Below are 18,558 nucleotides of genomic sequence, written 5' to 3'. Positions count from 1 at the left end.
GACACCTGCACCCTCCTGGGGCTTCCAGATCCCTCCTTCCAACCACTCTCATCCTGTCAGAGAGACCTTAGCCAATTTTCTGTTCATTCCATCTGGAACCTGGTTCCTTCATCCATTAGAGACCTTTACTTGAGGCCCACCGTGATAACTCTTGAACATCTTAAGCTGACCCTGGAAGACTGGCTGTTTCACAGACATTTTTACTCAGGATTTCCTTTGTCCTCAGCTCCAACTTTCCCACATCATGTTTGTGTCTTGTGTAAACCCAGGGATAGAACTTGAATTTCTTTTACACTTATTTAGTTTTGTGAATTTTGAATAGTGTATGTTTTGCCTCATTTTCTATCAGAGGGAACTACACACAAAAATTAAAATAATTTATTTTTCAAAATTCATAAGTATGAAAGAATGATAAATAGTTATGTAATAGGGAAGAACAAATCTGACTCCACATCAGATCTTTTTTACTTTAATCTTTATGCTTTGTTGCCTGAGCTAACTCTGTCCATCCCTGTGACCCAGGCTGGCTCTGCACTTTTTGTAAAACAATGTTGTCTAGAGCCTGAAATGTACAGGATAGCCTATTTCTAAGGCTCTGACTTTTAAGAGCCCATTCATGGAGATAAAAAGTTGCAGAACAGAGAAGAATAATTGTTTTGTTGGCGGTTTACAGGAACACGTGACCTGACCAGGATCTGACCCATCTGGCCAGCTGCTAGAACAAAGGATCCAACACCAAGATATTTGCAACAATTAGCCATGCCCCTCCCTCACCTTGCCTTTAAAAAGGCTTTGCTGAAAGCCTTCAGGGAGTTTGGGGTTTTTCCTGGGCATGAGCCACGTGTCTTCTTGCATGGCACTGTGTAAACCTTTCTCTGCTCCAAACTCTGATGTTTCAGTATTTAGCCTCACTGTGCATCAGGCACACAGACTTGCATCTGGTAACAGTTAAACCTTCAAATGATATTTTTGTAAGTTTGTAGTGTTTATAATTCTGGAGTTAGTAAATCTTTAAACTGCACAAAAACTTTTGGGACACACTGCAAACACGCACACACACACGTACTCATTTTCCTTAACCAATCTAGTACTTTCAAATCTAATAATCCATAATTTTCTACTTAAAAAAAAATCTTTCATATGTTGTCTCAACCCAGCTTCTTAGTTTGCAACGATAAGACAGTCCCCACTCTCCAGATAAATTTTGAAATATGTGGTCTTAATCCATTAGGGCTGCTATAACAATATACCATAGACTGGGTAGATTAAAGACAACAGACATTTATTATCACAGTTCTGGAGGCTGGGAAGCCCAAGATCGAGTCACCAGTATGGCCACCTCGTAGTGAGAGCTCTCTTCTTGGTTCACAGCTGGAGCCTTCTCTCTGTATCCTCATATGATGGGAGGAGGCTAGAGATATCTCTGGAGTCTCTTTTATAAGGCACTAATCCCATTCATGAAAGCTCATAAGCACTTTTGCATGGCCCCGCCTCCTATCTTTAAGAGGTAGGATTTCAACATGTAAATTTTGAGAGAACATTAACATTCAGACATGTGCACTCATTCTATACCCGGAAGCTAGGAATGGGTTAGGGTGAGCCAAGGTCCTGACCCTAAAGGGCTGTAGGGTGAAGAGTAGGACGAGGGGTCAAACCCTTGGGGCTGAGCCAGGTCTTGAGCAGCCTCTTCAGATATCCCTAGTGTGTTATGTATGTATTCTCTTTTCTGAGTGTGCCTTACCTTTCCTGCCCCATCCTCCCAGGCCCCTGAAGCTTCAAGTCCAGCCTGAACCATATAGAAAGGGAGCTTTGAGTCTTACACAAAATTCCCTTATGACCCACTTCCTATCCCTTAGCAGTAACACAAGATTCACTGAAGGATTCACATGGTAAATATGTCTTAATGCCCCATGAGGGCTTTAAAATAATGTGTATTCTCTGCTTGTTGGTCATAATTTTATACAGTTTTAGTGGGAACGTGGGCATGTGAGTTTGTTTGGCTATATTGCCATGAATGTGCACTTTCACAAACATATCTCCTACATCTACTATTTTTCCTATGGTCTTTTCCTCCCATATGATATTCTCACCTTAATTCTTAACCTTTTATCAAAATTTAGACTGAGGTCTGTCACCATGTGGACATGCTTTGTAACAAAATAGCTTCAACCGAGGAGGTCAGTGGAAGGCCTGGAACAGCTATCTTGGTTCCATGATAGTAAGCAAAGGATCGCAAACTCCCATGTTAAGCTTAAGCAGAAAGCAAAGTTTATTTAAGCATAGGTACACTCTCAGAGAGGGAGAGAGAAGGAGAGAGAAAGAGCAGGCTGTTTCTGAGAACAGGCTATTTCAGCGAAGTGAAGCAAGCCCAAAGCAAAGTATATCGAAGCAACGGTACACTTTCGGGGTGGGGGGGGGATGGGTCTACTGTTTCTGCAAATTGAAAGCAGCATTCCTATAAAGGCTTACGAGCGCTTTTAAGGAACATTTTGCAGAGAGGTGGGGGTGAGTGACAAGGATCATTATTTGATTGACAGTCCTGAGCTATGGAACAAGTTTTCTGCTGCGCATGCTCTCATCCTTGAATCCCCAAGAAATGGTGGGGGGAGGGGCAAAACCACATGTAATTTATTGTAATTACGGTATAATGAGTTTGGATTTACTATAGGTTATACGCCTGTCTGGTCTGGGCGTGCACAGCCTGGAGAAGTCCCCTGGTGTTGCTGTGCCTCTCTTTATCAGGGTAAGCTGCCCACCACCCGACCATAGTTTCTCCCGTTCTGGGTGGAGTCAAGGGAGGGTCCCCAGGTGGCTGCGTGTGACTCAATTTCTTCTTCGTGTCTTTCCCACCAGTCACCTCCTTGCTGCTAACGTCTGACTAACTACCTAACAGGTCTTCTTTGCATTCATATTTGCTCCCTAAATTTTCTCTATGACTTTATTTTCAATATGTTTTGTTTGATGGGGTTTTTTTTTGAAATTTAAAAATCTTATGATAACATTTACCTTGATTTATTTAATTATTGTTCTACTGTAATTGATTTCTGCCATCTTATATTATGCTTTATTTTCTACATTTTCTTTATTGTTTCTTTTTTTCCCTTCTTTGGCATCTTCCATTTTACAGGTCAAGGGTACTTATGTTTGTTTGACATTTGGGAATTTTTAGTATTGTAATGGTTTTATATCTTGAATTATGTTAATTTTCTCCTCAATTTCTTACCCGTGGATGAAAAATGTTCCCTGCCATATGAGTAGACAAAGGATGTTGCAGGCATCAAGTCAGACGTCAAAGCAGGAACCCTCAACTGTGCACCTTGAGGGGATTCGGGATGGAGAAAAACAGGGTACTGGTTCTAGAGTTAAGGTGCATATCAAAGGAATGATTTCACGGAGCCCAGATTCTTTCATCTTCTCATACATAGAGAAGTGCTAAAGTCCTTAACTTGAGAGGTCTAGTTTTCTTTAATTAATAGCAATCTTTTGATGTTCTGACTACCTGGTTTTGGTTGACTCCTCCCTTAGGTCTTCTGAGCAGTTCCTCAGAGTGATCTGACAGGCTGTGTTCTGGGCTTAAGTCCTCAGAAAATCTGCCAAATAAAACATAATTCTCCTTTTGGGCTGTGCATAGTTTTCAGTCAGCAGTCTTGGCAACCAATGAAGGGGCCCAGAGCAGACTTTTCTTCTTTGCCTGAACTCTATGAGGATCCAGAGTCCTGGCACCAGCAGAGGCTTCTTGGGCCTGTCCGCTTTCTCAGAGAGTCCAGACGAATTTGGGTGAGTATCTCCTGGTTCTTGGATCTCCAGTTTTGGTTGATGATCCTAAGTTTTATTCAGTGGTGTTAAACTCTTCTCTTGAGTAGTAGGTTATCCTTGAAACTTGGTTTCAAGAAGAAGTACCTGGGTCATCCTCAGTGAAAGACACTGGGAAGATTTTTACTCAGTTTAAACACTGAGAGCTTAACCTCGGTAGAAAAACACTGGGAAGACTTTTGCTCAAGTGGGTTAGCCTCACTTAAAAGACACTGGGAAGATCTTGCTCAGTTTACACACTGCGTGGTTTATCCTCAGTTGAAAGACTGGGGAGACTTTGCTCAGGTGAAAGACACTGAGAAAAAGTTGGACTGGGTAATTAGGTGGAAGACTAACCTGTCTTCCTTGAATTGGCTACTTTAATAGAGTTTGTCAAAATAAAAGTGATCTTCACAAATTGAACTCAGAATGGGGAACTTAGCTTTCAATACAAAAGGAAAAGGAACAACAACAGATTTCCAGCCTCCAACGGATATCCTGGCCAGGTTTATGTACATACAAAATTTACATTTACAAGTGCTTACTTTCTTGGGACTTAAAGAAAATCTTGCCCTAAAAATGACTAAGATAGGACTCTTTTATTGCATATGCAGTTAAGTTAGAAAAAGCTGGCTTGATAAAAACATCTTTTCAGAATTCTGACTTCAAAAAAACAAAAGGCTTTCTAGGGGAAACTTGCATTTCTCTTCCTGTGTCTTTGAAATGTTAAGTGTTCTGATATTCTTCAGTGTGTGTGTGTGTGTGTGTGTGTGTGTGTGTGTTTTGAGAACTTGGTCACTACCATCCAAAAGTACTTATATGGTGTACATTTGCCAATTTCCTCACTTCCATTGTGAAAGGAGTTCCCTATTCCTAAGAAAACGGACCTATGTCCGACTGACACAGAAGATGGAGATGTATCCCAGTGCATTTACATATGTATATCTATTAAATTTATGTATATATATATAATGCCTAATGGAAACATCTCAGATGTTCTCTTTGGTATTTTTCTTTAATTTTACTTATAAAATTGTGACCATTTTTTAACTCAAAAGAGGAGAACTTTAAAAATTAATTAAGAAGACATCCTCAGTAGTCTAAAGTTCAGAGTGACTTGGCAGAGAAAATTGCTGAATGGTTAGATAATAGTGCTGGTATGCTTGGCTATTGTAACACTTTCCATTTGAGTTTCTCTTCCTTGAAATTACAAGAACTATATGACTCAAGAGAAAGATTGATAATTAGGAATATTGTGCTTGCTTTATTTTATTTATTTTGTTGTTGTTGTTGTTGCGGTACGCGGGCCTCTCACTGCTGCGGCCTCTCCCGTTGCGGAGCACAGGCTCCGGACGCGCAGGCCCAGTGGCCATGGCCCACGGGCCCAGCCGCTCCGCGGCATGTGGGATCCTCCCGGACCGGGGCACGAACCCGTGTCCCCTGCATCGGCAGGCGGACTCCCAACCACTGTGCCACCAGGGAAGCCCCTCTGCTTGCTTTTTATATAGCCTATTGAAGAACATTTTAATTATTTGGAGGTCATAGGAAGGAACCTTCATGATCTAAGTTTTGAACAAGTAGTGTTGCAACACAAAGCTATGACTTAAAAAGGAAATTTGAAATGACCTATTTCTTTTGGCATCTCAATCCAGATATCTGTCAGTAAAATGAGTCACTTTTCAGTCAAATGGGTGGTCAGCAATATAATTTTTTATTGGGAAGCTGAAAGACACCATTGCCAAGCAGAGCACCTGCAGTGTTTACATCTATATTTGAGCATCTTTCGTTTTCCCAAGGGGTGCAAGTGAAGAGAAGGCAGGCAGAGAAATGCACTTGAATAAAGCTTTTCAAGATGGATAGAACAGAGAGCATTCCCAGAGGCAGGTCAAGTTCAACCCAAGAACAACTCTCTCAGTGCTTTCACAACTAGGTAAAATACAAGACCAGTAGTAACTCAGCTCTCAAATCAGTGCTGAAATCCAGCAGAAGGTTGTTAATATTGATACGGTTAACATACATCAAATAGGATTACTGAATTTTCTGAATCCAACTGAACTCCCAGGATTGTTTGGTTTCATAGGCTGTTGGGCTCAAGACGCATTTGGTTTTAAATAATCCTTCCTAAAATGTTCAGCTTTCAGTCTAATATGATGGAAACCCAGCTTGAGTGTGTCTTATAATACACTGGACAGGAAAGACTATGGGCATTGAATTATTCAAAACATGGCAGGTGAAGGAGTGATATGTGGGGAGGATGTGATCATAGAAATGAGTGAGACTGATATGTCTTGTTATCTCATTTGATTTACCTGTTAGAACTCTTCCAAATATTAGAGGAAAGAAATCAATATCAATTTTCACCTGTCACGTTCCACACTTCAATGATGAATGAATGTCAAATTTGACCACAGTTTTCTGTACCACCTGCTCTGAAATAATATTTCTGGGCCTTTATTAAAAATGTAAAATTTTCATTGAATTTCCAAATATGATTCTGCAGTGGCTAATTCAGCTTGTTTCATTAGTAAGCAAGTTCTGATGAGTAATACTAACTTAATAAGCCTGCATGTGAGGTTAAAGTGTCAACTAAACCTGCCGAAGGTGATGAGATATGACTGTGATGTGGTGGTAGGGCACTCACCTTCCTGAACGAACCCTGCGAGCACACAGTTCTTGGGAGAAACCAGTACTGCATATAGTAGCAAATCTGATATCATTTTACATGTCTCCTGTAGCAGTGGAATGCGCACACATACAAACATGATCATGGGTGAAAAAACACACATGCGCACCTTAGAGGCTTACATTAATTTCTGAATATAGTTCTCCGGAAAGAAAAAGCTTTACTGATGATTTGTATTTTTATAGTTTATTGTTTTATCCATACTAAAACACTTCATGAAATCACTTCCTGTTTTGTTGTCCATGGAATCCTTTCCATTTTGAGATGCTAAATATAAATCGAAATAATGATTATAGTCCTTGGCCATGAAAGACTAAGTTACAGAGAACCCGGTGACTGGAGGTCAGAGCTGCCACGGAATTATTCTCTGCTCCAGAGACCATCAGAATATCACTGTGTACCCACTTAAGGATAGAATGCTGCTATTGAGAAACGAGCTCTCTTTTATTTCTACTAAAAGGAGAGAACAGTAGGGGACCTTGGCTGCGCGAGTGTATGAGACTTTCTCTGTTTTGTACAATAAGCCAAAAACAATACATGAAATAGCCTCACGCCTTTTGTCTTTTGTACCCAGCTCCTTCCTGTATTGCTCCTGATCCATTACACTTAAATCAACAAGAGTTGCTTGAACATTTTGACAGTTATGTTCCCCATACCCTGAAGCATTTTTAAAGGGTTACTGAGATAAAGCTATTTCAAAAATACTCCCTCCAAATTTTTTCAGGGTGGCATCAATGAAAGTAACTTAGAGGAAAAAAACTTGAGTTCCTGGCCTACCACTCTAAGGCCAGGCAAGCATAAACCTTCATAGCAAAACCTAAGTTTGCTCCCAGTTGAGAATTTGGTTTCCACGGTCTTATATAAAAAGTATATGGAGACTTTAATTCCCTATAAGCCCTTTCCAAAGAGTGAATACAGTTCATCATTCGTAAGAGATGATGAAAGTTACAATTTTGTTGAATAGGTGGAATATATATTACATATAATATACATATTTATTTTTAATATATATATATATAATATATATAAAGTTACTATTCAGAGTCCTAAAACGTGGATTTTTCTTACTTACCAAGAATGAACAGTAACTTGATCTCTAAATAATAAAGCACCTGGTCATAACAGAATCATAACAAATATTTGATATCAGAATGAATTCACTGTTCAGGTGTAAAGAGGGAATAGCTTCAGTTTTCCTCTTTCGTGCACCCCATTATTGCATCCTGGACAGAGGGGATTTTCTTGATTTTAATCTAAAGGAGAAATGGTCACTTTTGTTGAGATGGAAATTGACCACCTCAGTAGGCAGAGGCACTGTTTTTATTTGGCTGAATTCATGTTTCTAGTGATAATTCAAGGTGTAATAGGGTTTTCTCAGCCACTCCAAAATCTGAAAATGATAAGCATCTCACCAGAGTTTCAGGATGGCCCATTACCTATTCTGTGGAAAGGATATTCAAAATACCATGCTTCATCAATGTCTTCTTTGACTTGTTAATGAATGGACAACTACTGAGTTAAGACAGTGTCTTATCCTTGCTTCAAAAAAATAAAAACAGAAAACCCCCACAAACACAAAAAAACTGTTAACAATGAAAACTTATTATGCCAGGCCTTAGTATGGCCTGACTTGGAAATTTAGTTTCAGAGGCTTTTGTGAATATACCAAGGAAAGAGGACCTAGGTGTATCTTATTCCCACAGGCCGACAATAAATATTTGCTTAACGGACAAAATATGAATATATAGTGTAGGAGAGAACCTGACAGATGCTTCACATTATTGAGTGATAGCAATGCCCAAACTCATCTGTGATCAAACACTATGAAAGTATCCTCCTAAGGATAAACTTATTACAAATAAGAAGTGAAAATTCAATTATGCAGATACTTTCAGTGTCAGCTCTGATATGCAAAAAGCATGGAAGTTGTCACTGTATCTTGTCCTTACAAGATAATGCTGTACAAAATGAAAATCAGTGACTTTTCTCAGACATGATTAATAAAACATGTAACTATGAAAGAATTTTCAAACGGTAATTATGTATGTGTATATATGTGTCTCTGAAAAATCTGGTCAAAGAAAACTGAGGCTATCAGTATAAACTTCTTTAACTTCTATCTCTTCTTACCTTTATTTCCTCCCAAACTTACCAGTATCCATCCAGCTCGAAGGATACAAGTGATTTTTATATACTGTGCAAGGTTTTTTTCTTATTCATATGTCCGTGTTTCCCCAATTCTCTAAATTATTATCTACATCTTCAGGATCTCCTTTATTGGTTCCTTCATTTCAACATATAAAATACAAGTCCTTCTCATTCTAAAAAATTCTTTTTTGCTAATTATTTTCTCTTTTCATCCAAACTCCTTGAGAGCAGCCTATTCCCACTGTCCTCACTAGCCCCGCCTGGCCCCGACAGGCAGCCCTACACCCTCAGTTTATTGCCATCTGGCTTTTTGTCCACCACTTCCCTGCACTGCTCTAAGGTCACTGGGGACCTAACTGCCCAAATCCAATGGACACTCACAGTCTCTGAAGGACGACGCTGGCATCTCCTTCCTCCTTCTTGAATCTCTATCACCTCTCTCCTTCCCAGAATTCTTCCTCTGCTTATCACTTAAACGTTGTCAGGACTCACAGTTCTCTGACATCTCATCCATTTTCATGATTTTAATGACTGCTGATATGTGCTGAGGACATTCAAATTTTTATCTTTCCATGTCTTCACGTGCATGTCCAGTTATCTACCAGTTTGTCTTCTGAATTCTACAGGTGCTTCAAAATTCTACATGTCCAGAACTAAAGTCTTTTCCCCACTTCAGTTCTTTATCCCCTATTTCCAAACTCAATGATACCACCACCCAACCTTAGTCACACAGATGGGGGTTCAGCCTCCGCCTCCTACTTCTTCCTTACTTCCCAAGGTCAAGTCTTGCTGGTAATTTCCTAAATACAATTAGAACTTATTTCCTCCCTTCATTTATACCTTATTTCAGACCCCTTTCTTCTTGCTATTACCTGGTCTAGAAGTTACGAAATTGCTCTTCGGTGGAACCAGTTGTTAGACATTCTATTAAAAAAGGACTCTAGGGTCAAATAGCTTTGAGGATGGCTGTGTACCATACGCCTGCTGTGACGATCCAGAATGAACATTAGCCTACAGCAGCCCCGAGAAGCTGTACAGTAAAGGAACCTGATTAACTTTACTTAAGCCAGGTTCTCCCTTCTGCCGGCCTATAAACCTTTCAGTAGGGACAGGAGAGGAGGTGGCAGCGTGAAAATCCCACTTGAAAATATAAAGCACTGCTCCTCAGAAGAGTGGGGCATAATTATCTCCAGGCTTCTTCAGATTCCTCATCCATACTGACGTCAGTGGTCTAAAATGCCACCCGAACTTGTCCTTTCCATTCTTAGCTATTTTCTGAGGAAACCAGCTCCACGCACATGGTTGGTTAAGACATGCTCTCCTCCTCCTCGCTGCCTCCTTTAGGGGCACTTGCCGCTGCCTGGGGACACTGCACTGATCCTCCAGAGCCTGTGCCTGTGGCTCTGTAACACACCCCTCGCACACTCACGGCTCTGGACTTCCGCTGTCCACTCTGCCTTGAGTATCCTTGCCTTTCACCGGTTGACTCACCAGTTTCTCACGAGTCCTTTAAGACTTAGCTTAGGGACTGCCCCTTTTGATGACTTTTCTTTGCCTCACGGCTCCCCCTCTTCTTCCACAAACACTGACTAAACGCCCTGAATATGCCCGTCACAGCAGGTCACGTGCAGGATGAGACATCTGCTGTGCGTCTTCCCCTCTGACTCCACTGCTAAAGGGCCAACACTACATCTTGCTCATTGTTTCACTCCTCTAACACTCAACCCATGACTAATGAACTAACTAGTACTGTAGTAGCCCTCTTAGTAACAATCAGGCAGGACCTTCTACAAGAAATCTGACACTCCAGCTTTTCTCTGATCTCACCTTTCACTCTGATTGAACTAAAGACTTATCTGTACATGTTTTACCAGGGAGACATAATTTAATCCAGAGATGTGTCATCACATACTCTTACATACTCTGCCGTTTAAAAATTCTGCTCACAATGGGGGAAGGAGACAGGTGTGCTTTCTGACAGCCCCACTGTTTTTGCACTTCTAGTGGTCACTGGCTTCTCTCTGTGCCTTCCTTAAACCCTTCTTAACAAGGGAACAGGATAACAAAGTAATTAAGAGCCTGGTTACAGCCTATGTGTGAACAGAAACATAAACAGGGACATAGAGAATAGACTAGCGGTTGCCAAGGAGGAGGGGGTGGGAGAGGGTTGGATTGGGAGTTTGGGATTAGCAGATGCAAACTGGTGTATATACAGGATGGATAAACAAAAAGGTCCTACGTGGGACTTCCCTGGTGGCGCAGTGGTTAAGAATACGCCTGCCAATGCAGGGGACATGGGTTCAAGCCCTGGTCCGGGAAGATCCCACATGCCAGAGAGCAACTAAGCCGGATGTCACAACTACTGAAGTCCAGGCACCTAGAGCCCGTGCTCTGCAACAAGAGAAGCCACCACAATGAGAAGCATGTGCACCTCAACTAGAGGAAGCCCGAGTGCAGCAACAAAGGCCAAACACAGCCAAAAATAAATACATACATGCATTTATTTTTAAAAAGTGCATGTATTTAAAAAAAACCCAAAAAGTTCCTACTGTAGAGCACAGGGAACTATATCCTATATCCTGTGATAAACCGTAATGGAAAAGAATATGAAAAAGAATGTACATAAATGTGTAACTGAGTCACTTTCCTGTACAGCAGTAATTAACACAACACTGTAATTCAAGTGTATGTCAATAAAAAATAAAATTTAAAAAAATTGCCAGAAAAATAGTCACATAAGGGGAACTTCCCTGGTGGTCCAGTGGTTAAGACTTTGCCTTCCAATGGAGGGGGTGAGGGTTCAATCCCTGGTCGGGGAGCTAAGATCCCACATGCCTTGAGGCCAAAAAACCAAAATATAAAACAGAAGCAATACTGTAACAAATGCAATAAACACTTTAAAAATGGTTGACAGCATAAAAAATCTTTAAAGAAAAAATTCACATAAATCAGAAACAAATGAAAGATAATAAAGTCCATACATTAAAAAAAAAAAAGAGCATGGGTTCGGGTCACATTGCAACTTCCCACTTACTTATAGCTGTGTAATTCTGGGCAACTCACATAATGTCTCCTCAGACTGTTCATCTATAAAATGGGGATGGTAAGAGTTCCCTACCTCAGAGCATTGCTGTAATCCATAAACATGGTTAAGTGCCTTGGTAAATGTTTGAGGCTCTCTGGTTATTATGAATTAAAATATGTCAATGGCTTCTGGCCGTGTGATTTATAATAGTTTGATGTTTAACCAAATGGTAAAACTATTCCATTTATTATTCCCATCTCTTTTTAACCCTTAGCCTGCTTTGTTGTTTATGTTTTCTGCCACCACAGAGTGCTAGTTCCAGGAGAGTAAAGGCTTTATTTTGTTCACTGCTGAAAGCAACAGCACCCAGAAAAGTACTGTACATATGAAGCCCTCAGTAAACACTAGCTGAATGAATGGTGCAAAGTGTTACAAGGAAAAGTACACCCAAACTTTCATTATAATAAAAAAGTATAGATAAAAAAATCTTTCTCTAATGGCTTCCAGTCAAGTAACTGAAAACACCATATGCTATAATAATAACATAAGTAATTTATGAAAATTTGAAGGCAAAAACATAATTTTAAAAGATTTAGACCTACGTTAGGTGTGATAGAGTATGGATGCTTTCTTGAAATTCACAATCAGATCCAAGAGTATCACTTTCAGACTGTTCTAGTACACTGAGTTTACTTTTAGTTGTCTTTGATGACACAGTCACTATTCTACTCTCTTTCTTAACAGAAATGTGTTTTCTCGAAGACTCACTTTTAATTGGTTTATTAACCAAAGAATTATTTTGCCCAATTCCTTTGCTTTTCTGCTTTACAGGTGAGTCAGAGCAGGAATGCAGGTCCTTCCCAGGTTGTTTCTTAGCAGAGTAGTTTTTGGTCTATTCACCTGCTTTGCTCATTTTCTCTGAAGAAGACCTGCTATTTCTAGATAATTCCTCTTCTTTTCTTTGACTTCCAGTTCCAGAAATGACGTCTGCTGAAGGAGAATATGTTCTAGCAATGAAATCTTCAAAAGACTCCTGCCGCTGCTCTGTGACTGGGACCCCCAGGTTGTCTTTGGAAGTTTCTAAGGCCTCCTGAGTAGACGCTGGGACACGGAAGGAGTCGAGAGGCAAAGGAATCCTAGCATCACCTGTAATTTTCGGAAAGTGGAGGGGAAGACAAAAGACAAGACAAAAATTCAGTGATGAACAAAGCCAACCATTAAAAAGTAGAGTTCAAAACTTCAATGTTACTCTGTAATCTTATTATTAACACAGTCAATTGATTAATCAGAAGATTTCAGAGCCAGTTTTTTTTTGTAATTATATCTTGCCAAGTGATTCTCAGCTTAACCTAGCTATATCCAAGGCTATGTCCGCTACGTTTTCAGACTTTGGTGATTGGGGTAGTTATTACCCATTTCCTTTCCCTCACTAAAAATAAAACCCTATTCTGTAAGGTAATTAATGTCTTTTCTATCCTCCAGGCACATGTAAACCGTATATAGTTTGTGACCAGACTGTGTTCTCAAGCTGTCAGTTCCCAAGACCGCTCTGAGATTGGCTGATGGGGGCTCCAAGTGAGGCTAGAGGAAAAGCTGACAGGTTTTCCCCTCCCATTCCCATAACCAGGTGATTCACTCTAATATGTTACCTATTAGCTATGTCTGGACTACTTATTTTAAAAATTATATCAGTATGTGTACCTTCATTAGTGTTCCTTCATTGTAAGCTGACTGCATACAAATAGAAACCTAGATAAAATATGAACAGAATAGACATTTATACAATTTAAAATCTGGATATATTTTCTCTAATGTCTTCTTTCTTCATTAAGGATAGTTTGCTTTAACTCATAAATTTTCTCAAGAACTTCCAGTCTCCTTATTTACAAAAGTACAGTATCATGAAATGGGCCCACATTTACTAATCTCAGATTTCGAAAGGATTCCAGAGTCTTCTAGCTCCCGGGCATGTGAACTATTAGAGACTGATCGTTATTGTTTTCTTGCTGACTTGGTCATTTCCTTTTTGCTAATCACTCTTAGAATCATTAAGTGCTGTTCTGTCCATTTACTTGGCTATTTTGCATTTGTTATGGGGCACCCTGTTTTGATTCTGATTTTCCTTCTTCAAGTGCCTTCTTTTCTTCTTTAGGTGGACTACTAACAGGAGAATTCATCTGGGGACGACCTAGTAAATGAAAATCTGACTGATCTATACCAGCCATTGTGGCCAACTGCCCAAGGCTAGACGAGAGGAGGAAAGGAGAAAAGACAAAGGTTATTATAATCACAGAAGAGCAGTTTAGATTTCCCCAGACTTACAATCATGAAATACTTCTAAAATCTTTTTTTTTTTTTTTTTTTTTTTTTTTTTTTGCGGTACACGGGCCTCTCACTCCTGTGGCCTCTCCCATTGCGGAGCACAGGCTCCGGATGCGCAGGCTCAGCGGCTATGGTCACGGGCCCAGCCGCTCCGCGCCATGCGGGATCCTCCCAGACCTGGGCACAAACCATAGCCCCTGCATCGGCAGGCGGACTCTCAACCACCCCGCCACCAGGGAAGCCCTACTTCTAAAATCTTAAAAGCTAACATCCTACTCCAGACTACAAGCCTCTCTCTCCCCCAAATCCTCAGCCATTTCCAGATTCATCCTCTAGGAGACATCCCACTGTCTCACTAGAAGCTTCAATATGTTCCATGCACCCTGTCCACTGCCTGTCACACCTCCATTCCTACACTTCTTTACCACCTTTCCTCCAGTTTCCAAGAATGTGTTTGTTCCTTCCTTCCCAACACCAACACCAATTCATTCACTGACAAAACACCACTCCATCAACTATCAATCTCCACTTCCCTCTTTCAGCAAAATTGCTCCCGGTTGAGAACCACTGACCTATATCTCCCCTGCAGATTAATAATCATTTTTATGTCTAAGGCAAAGATAACTTTAATTCAAACTTATCAAACAAGCAAAAGAAGTGAAAGATAGGAAAATTCTTATGCATTCCCGACTATTTTCAATGAAAACTGCCTTTAATTTAGTCTTTACAAAACAACTATACCTACTAATTACTCTGTCTACAGGTTACTCTTTTATAATGGGCTCCCCACTCTACCAAAGCAGGCTTCCCTATTTGCATTTCTTAAAAAATTTAATTCCTCATTTTAAAATGTCAACTATATTACCTATAATTACACTAAATTTGGCTAAATATAGCCACGTAAGTGATGAAAATTGCTCCAGTTCCTCAGCAAACTACCATTAGAGTCGCAAAGAGAAGAATGCCATGAAGAGAAATGAACTAACCCAGCATCTTTAAGGAGAACCAGGAAAGCATGGAACTTCTGAAAAGAATTCTCAGTGCTGCCCCAAACACCTTCATCATCCAGGATCATGCTTGTCAATGAGTGGGCATGAAGGGCTTCAGACAAAGAGAAAGTTGTGTTTCTTAACTGGGCATTTTCATGTTCCAGCTATACAAGAAGACTGAAAACGTCTGACATGATTTTTTCTCATTGTCATCAAAAGTAGTCTTGCCTTGGGCTTCCCTGGTGGCGCAGTGGTTGCGAGTCGCCTGCCGATGCAGGGGACACGGGTTCGTGCCCCACTCTGGGAAGATCCCACATGCTGCGTAGCGGCTGGGCCCGTGAGCCATGGCCGCTGAGCCTGTGCGTCTGGAGTCTGTGCTCCGCAACGGGAGAGGCCACAACAGTAAGAGGCTCACATACCGCAAAAAAAACCCCAAAAAACAACAAACAAAGAAAAAGTAGTCTTGCCTAGTTTCAAGGAACAAAACTAAAACACTCAAAATGTAATTATTTTATAATTAATGTAACCCTCCGCCAGTAAAGACAGAGACCATATCACATAATAACCAAAGCCCACAGGCACCCAACAAAGTTTCCTATATAACACTTAGGTGGTATATAAATAAACCCAAGTTACCGTTTTATTAATGATCTTTCACAAAAGATCACATTTCTAACTGGTTCAATTCATAATGGAGCCTCATTCCACATTAGAAAATGACCTGCTTTAAGTTTCCCTTAAATTAGAAAGTGAATTATAGAATCTGATTTGAACAAAACATATTACAACTCTGATGAATGTTAAGAATTAACTTTAGTGAGTAAAATATCTAATGCTTACGTTTAAAAGTCCTAAATCATACCCAACCCAATTTATTAAATGTACGATCACCAATATTTTCTTTGGCTTCTTGAACATATTCACCCCCGTGCACTCTTCCCCTTCCGCTCAGCATCTACGCACTTAAAACCCCCTGTAAGCTCAACTCTCGTATTTCTCAGAAAGGCCGTTAATGTTCATGATGCCCCTTTTGCCTTACATGAGCAGGTACTCAACATTTATTGAATGAGTGTCTGCCAATCCACTGGATGCACTTTTAAAAATTCCTCCCTACACTCACCCTGTGATAAATTATATTTAGATAGAACTTTTTAGATTATGCCCTGCTTTCATGCACATTACCTAATGTAATTCTCATAGTATATATTTTTATCTTTCATTGCATTCTTAGAAGTTTTCCAATATCTTAAATTTATTTAAATGATTCACTTTCCTAATTCATTGCCAGGAGAGTCTCATCATGTCTTTTATGTTACTGTATATACAATACATGCACAGAAAGTGCCTTCTTGCATCAAAGAATCATGAACAGGAAATAAGCTAATGTCATATAAAAGCACACACACACACACACATACACAAAACCAGATTTTCACATCTTTAAAAACATGCTTTCTGGAATATAGATCATATGATCACTAAATACCAGTAAATGCAAAAGTCCATATGATACCACCGATTTGCAACATATTACAGTTTTAAAGCTTACAAAATATGTGTATATGGCTTAAAATCAAATCAAAATAAAACCAAAACACTCTCAAAAGCAGATGAAACGTGTTTACCTCACTGACTCGTCTATCAGCCTTCAGTCTTTTTTTTTTTTTTTTTGCTGTACGCGGGCCTCTCACCGCTGTGGCCTCTCCCGTTGCGGAGCACAGGCTCCGGACACACAGGCTCCGCGGCCATGGCCCGCGGGCCCAGCCGCTCCGTGGCACGCGGGATCCTCCGGGACCGGGGCGCGAACCCGTGTCCCCTGCATCGGCAGGCGGACTCTCAACCACTGCGCCACCAGGGAAGCCCCAGCCTTCAGTCTTATTACTCTTTCCTCCTCTAACTGCTTTAGGCCTTCCTCCAGGGTTTCCTAAACAAACAGAGTCAATATTATAACTAATTCATAGTATAATATCCAAAAGCCTTTCCAGCTATTGGTCTCATCAGGATTTATGGGCAGAGCCAGAAGTGAACTCAGATTTTAGTCTGCTACTGGTCATATTATACCATGCCAGTGAAATGAATGATCAAAATCTATCCAATTTGCAAAGATTTATTTAAATTCCACTCTTTCCAACATAAATTTGTGGCAGGCCACCATAAAAGGCATATGCATATAACATAGTAAGTCAGAAATAAGAAGTTACGACCAAGAAAGAAAAATTCTATTTTTATTTGTGGGTCTCTTTATAGCAGGAAGTCCTATTAACGAACCTGCTTAGCATACCTGAATTGCATAATTGCAGATTCAAAAGCATGTTTTAAAAAAGTAATCACTTTTAAAGCAATTTACAGTCAAGCACTGTTCCTGGAGTTCCCTGGGTATTAAATAATCGAATCATCAAAACCCTAAGAGGGGGCTTCCCTACTGGCACAGTGGTTAAGAATCCGCCTGCCAGTGCAGGGGACACGGGTTCGAGCCCTAGTCCAGGAAGAACCCACATGCCGCAGAGCAACTAAGCCTGTGCGTCACGACTACCGAGCCTACGCTCTAGAACCCACGTGCCACAACTCCTGAAGCCTGCGCGCCTAGAGCCTGTGCTCCGCAATAAGAGAAGCCACCGCACCGCAACGAAGAGTAGCCCCCCGCTCGACGCAACTGGAGAAAGCTGGCGAGCAGCAACGAAGACCCAACGCGGCCAAAAATAAATTTATAAAACAAAAAACCCTACGAGGAAAGAACGATCACTAACTCCATGTTATTTTACAGATGAGGGAAACAGAGGCAGAGAAGTAGAGTAAGTAGAGCAGCACAGCCAAGGTCACACCACTAAGTAGCAGAGCCACACTGTGGACTCAGGAAGCTGGCTGCCATTCCTGCTCACGGAGGTGGTAGTCTTCCCTTCACCAAGGTCACTGAAATAAAATGAACACTGATAAACTATCTTAGGAGTTTTAGGAGCTAAGACACTTCGGTCCTTGAAGTGGGGACACTGCTTGCAATAGGCAGAATTCTGACAGAGCCTCCAAGATGACCACTTACTGAAGTACACAAACCTTCCACTTATCCAATCAAACTCTAAATGTAGGTGCTGTAGTGAAGGGATTTTGCACATGGAATTAAGGTTCAAAATCAGTTGATCTTTTAAGATAGGGAGATTACTTTAGGTGGATGTGGCCTACTCAGGCACCCCACGAAAAGGACCTGAACTCTTCCTGAATTGAAGTACAAAAGGGACAAGAGGGAGACTCTCCATTGCTGGCTCTGAAGAAGTCCAATGCTGCGGCAGAGAAGGCAAGCGAGAGGCCTCTAGGAGCTGAAACTCTCCCCCGACTGACAGCCAGCAAGGAAATGGGGACCTCTGTCCTGCAACTCCAGAATCTGAATTATGCCAACAAGCCGGAAGAAGCCTGTAGGCATTCTTTCCCAGAGCCTCTGGACGCTAACACAGCCAGACTGACATCTTGATTTCAGCTCTGTGGCCCACACAAACTATGGTGAACATCCAACGTTTGGGGCTCAATATCTTACACTTAAATTTCACGTGCTTTAACACTCTCAGGAGGGAACCCACATGTTCCCGTGTGTATCTGAGCAGGAAGCC

The 18,558-nt window shown here is 40.8% G+C and overlaps 1 protein-coding gene and 1 pseudogene across 2 annotated transcripts in view; both read left to right on the top strand.

Annotated features, from left to right (window-relative positions):
* The window catches only part of LOC308611075 (BCL-6 corepressor-like), a 53,930-nt gene extending 41,039 nt beyond the window's left edge, over positions 1-12,891 (top strand). Inside the window, exons 7-8 of the mRNA XM_081260006.1 lie at positions 3,639-3,777; positions 12,621-12,891. The gene's annotated coding sequence lies outside the window, so the exon portion shown is untranslated. The remainder of the gene's footprint in view (positions 1-3,638; positions 3,778-12,620) is intronic.
* Positions 1-18,558, top strand: part of LOC308611089 (centrosomal protein of 78 kDa-like) — a 727,725-nt pseudogene that overhangs the window by 585,853 nt on the left and 123,314 nt on the right. The gene's annotated exons all lie outside the window — the stretch shown is intronic.

The sequence above is a fragment of the Mesoplodon bidens genome (assembly GCF_964165515.1).
Source record: "Mesoplodon bidens genome assembly, contig: HAP1_SCAFFOLD_157, whole genome shotgun sequence".
In the NCBI taxonomy this organism is placed as follows: domain Eukaryota; kingdom Metazoa; phylum Chordata; class Mammalia; order Artiodactyla; family Ziphiidae; genus Mesoplodon; species Mesoplodon bidens.
Note: the sequence above shows the minus strand (reverse complement) of the source record. Positions and strands in the feature narration are given on the sequence as shown.